General features: G+C 40.9%; 1 non-coding gene across 1 annotated transcript; it reads left to right on the forward strand.

The window, feature by feature from the left end:
- The first annotated feature begins 352 nt into the window (after positions 1-352).
- Positions 353-456, forward strand: LOC119037786 (U6 spliceosomal RNA). The gene has a single exon (XR_005080286.2). It is a non-coding gene; the product is annotated as a U6 spliceosomal RNA (small nuclear RNA).
- Positions 457-3,913: the final 3,457 nt, after the last annotated feature.

Genomic DNA, 3,913 nt, shown 5'->3' on the forward strand with positions numbered 1-3,913 from the left:
TCAAAAGGTTTTCTCTCCCTCTTTAGCTCTCAGCTCTTTTGTGCAGCCCTCATTCTCAATAGAGCACCTCACTGTCTAACCTGAACTGATCCAATTTCCTTCCCATCCATATCTGGCATTAATTTTTACTCATCCTTTCCTCATTTTTCTCATGCCTCAAAAGAAGCAGTGTCCTTACTCACTTCCAGGACCAGTACTTCCTTTTGATTCTATCTCCCCTTGTCTTCTTTGGGGCCCTACTCCATTTATCAAACCTTTCTAACATTGTTTTTTTTTAATTTTACATATATATATATCCTGTTCCATACACCTATTCCTCAAAAACCTTAGTGGCTTAAGACTACAATAGTCAGTGCTCACTTCAGCAGCACATATACTAAAATTAGAGCGATACAGAGATTAGCATGGCCCCTGCACAAGGATGACTGGCAAATTCGTGAAGCGTTCCATATTTTGCCTTGATATCAAACTGTATTACAAGGCAACTGTAATCAAAATAACCCGGTACTGGCATAAGAACAGACACAATGGAACAGAACAGAGAGCCCAGAAATAAACCCAAGTTTCTATGGTCAATTAATATTTGTCAAAGGGGGAAGAAGCATTAAATGGAGTAAAAATAGCCTCTTCAACTAATGGTGTTGGGAGATAATGGACACCTACATGCAAAAGAATGAAACTCAATCACCAACTTACACAATACACAAAAATAAATTCAAGGTGGATAAAAGACTTAAATATAAGTTGTGACACCAGAAAAGTCCTAGAGGAAAACATTGGCAGGAAAATCTCAGACATTCCATGTACGAACATCTTCACTGATATATCCCCTAAAGCAAGGGACATAAAGGGAAGAATAAACAAATGGGACATCATCAGATTAAAAAGCTTCTGCATGGCTAAAGAAAATAATATTAAAATGAAGAGAGAACCAACTATATGGGAAAACATATATGTCAATGACACTTTGGACAAGGGTTTGATCTCAAAAATATATAAAGAACTCATGACTCCACTCTAGAAGATAAGCAACCCAGTAATAAAAATGGGCAAAAGACTTGAACAGACACTTCTTCAAGGAGGATATACAGAGGGCCCATAGACACATGAAAAGATGCTCAGCATCACTGGCCATCAAAGAGATGCAAATTAAAACCACGAGATACTACTTCACACTGGTCAGAATGGCCATCATAAACAATTCAACAAACAAGTGTTGGGGAGGATGCGGAGAAAAGGGAACCCTAGTACACTGTTGGTGGGATTGCAGACTGGTGCAGCCACTGTGGAAAACAGTATGGGATTTCCTCATAAAACTAAAAATGGAACTGCCTTTTGATCCAGCAATTCCACTGCTGGGATTATACCCTGAGGACCCTGAAACACCAATCCAAAGACCCTATGCTCCCCACTGTTCATAGCAGCGCAATTTACAATAACCAAGTACTAAATGTCCATCAATAAATTAGTGGATCAAAAAACTATGGTACATTCACACAATGGAACACTATGCAGCAGAGAGAAAGAAGGAGCTCCTGCCCTTTTTAACAGCCTGGATGGAACTGGAGATCATTATGCTAAGTGAAATAAGCCAGGTGGTGAGGGACAAATACCATATGATCTCACCTTTGACAGGAACCTAATGAACAACAAAAAACACGCAAGCAAAATATAACCAGAGACACTGAAATTAAGACAATCTGACAGTAACCAGAGGGGAGGTGGAGGGGATCATGCAGAGAAGGGTTTTCAGGAACTACTATAAAGGACACATGGACAAAACCAAGGTGCTGGTGGAAGCACGGGAGGGAGGTGGGCCTGGCTAGACTTTGGGAGGAGGGGGAGGAGGGAAATGCAGACAACTGTAATTGAACAACAATAAAACAATTTTTTAAAAACTACAATTGTCGATATTTGCTTACAATTCTGCAATTCGGGCACAGGAGAGCTCCTCAGAGGTGGTCTGCTCTGTGATCCAAGTGTGTCTTCTGGGTCTAGAAAGCCCACAACTGCTTCACTTGTGTTTGGTGCTGTAGCTGGTGGGCCTAGAACAGCTGGGAGCTGGCTGTTCATCTGTCTCAGTCTCTGTCTGTCTCTCTCTCTGTCTGTCTCTCTCTCTATGGCACTTCCATATAAAAGACCATGGATTTCCCCTTTGGAAAGATGGTATTAGGTTTAGATCTCTTTTACGGTGGTTGGCTCCTACAGAACACAAAATCCAATGATGCCAGGCCTTCTTAGTGTCTTTGATCAAAACATTACATTCTACTGGTCACAGAGTAATTTCAAATTCAAGAGGAGGGAACTCCAGAAGGACATGATAGCGGGAGATAGAGCTCACTGGGGTCACCAAAGCAACAGACTACCATCTGGTCTCTTCCTTTCTGCTTGAATCAAATTTCTTTTTTTTAAAAAATATTTTATTTATTTTCAGAGAGAGAGGAAGGGAAGGAGAAAGAGAAGGAGAAAAACATCAATGTATGGTTGCCTCTCATGTGTCCCCTACTGGGAACTGGCCTGCAACCCAGGCATGTGCCCTGACTGGGAATCAAACTGGGAATCAAACTGGGAATCAAACTGGGAATCCCTGACTGAAATCGCATGGTTCGCAGGCCCGCGCTCAATCCACTGAACTACGCCAGCCAGGGCGAATCAAATTTCTTTATGCTAATAAAACTTTCTTTCTTGGACCCAAGAAGGAACACACCAAGGCACATCATAATCATATTAGCCAAAGTTAAAATGAAGGAGAGAATCCTAGAAGCAGCAAGAGATAAGGGGACAGTCACCTACAAAGGAGTCCCCATCAGACTGTCAGCAGATTTCTCAAAAGAGACCTTACAGGCAAGAAGGGGCTGGAAAGAGGTATTCCAAGTCATGAAATCCAAAGACCTACATCCAAGATTGCTCTATCCAACAAAGCTTTCATTTAGAATGGAAGGACAGATAAAGTGCTTCTCAGATAAGATCAAATTCAAGGAGTTCATCATCACCAAGCCCTTATTATATGAAATGTTAAAGGGACTTACCTAAGAAAAAGAAGATAAAAAAGATGAACAGTGAAAGGACAGCAAACTCACAGTTATTAACAACCACACCTAAAACAAAAACAAACTAAGAGGACAGCTAGATCAGGAGCAGAACCATAGAAATAAAGATCACATGGAGGGTTAGCAACAGGGGAGTGGGAGGAGGAGAAGGGGGGAGAAGGTACAGAAAATAAGTAGCATAGACGGTAGGTAGAAAATAGATAGGGGGAAGGCAAGAATAGTATGGGGAATATAGAATCTAAAGAACTTGAGACACGTGGTCATAAACTAAAGGGGGGGAGTGGTGGGGGAGGGGTGTGCAGGGTGGAGGTGAATGAAGGGGGGAAATAGAACAACTGTAATGGCATAATCAATAAAATATATTTAAAAAACCCTTTCTTTCTTCCTTATTCTCCTCAAAGAGTTATAACCTTCTCTAATTTATACTTCATCCCATTTCTCAAAAATAAATCTTGTGTTTCCAACAAGGTCACACCTCTCATTTACTCCCCATCCCACGGCAATCTGGCTTCCAATCTCATCACATTATTAAAAATTAACAGCAACTTTCTATTGTTAATTCTATACATTTCCTCTTTGTCCTCCTTTTACTTTGTTTCTCTGAATCATTTATTTTTTGTTGACCTCCTTCTTGAAATCCTTTCCCCATTTGGTTTCTGAGATATTGTGTAGTTCTTCTCCAAACTCGCTCCTTCTTAATATTTTTCTCTAACTCTTTCTCTTCCTCTGCATAAATGTAGGAGGCTTCTGCATCACCTCTACTCCCATGCGACTCAGTTTGTCACTAGGTTATCATAATCCTGCCCTGGTATATCTGGAAACCACCCCCTCTCTCCATCCCCATTGCTCCTACACTAAATCAG

Source organism: Artibeus jamaicensis, unplaced genomic scaffold (genome assembly GCF_021234435.1).
Source record: "Artibeus jamaicensis isolate MK-2021 breed Jamaican fruit bat unplaced genomic scaffold, CSHL_Jam_final contig_391, whole genome shotgun sequence".
Taxonomy (NCBI): Eukaryota; Metazoa; Chordata; class Mammalia; order Chiroptera; family Phyllostomidae; genus Artibeus; species Artibeus jamaicensis.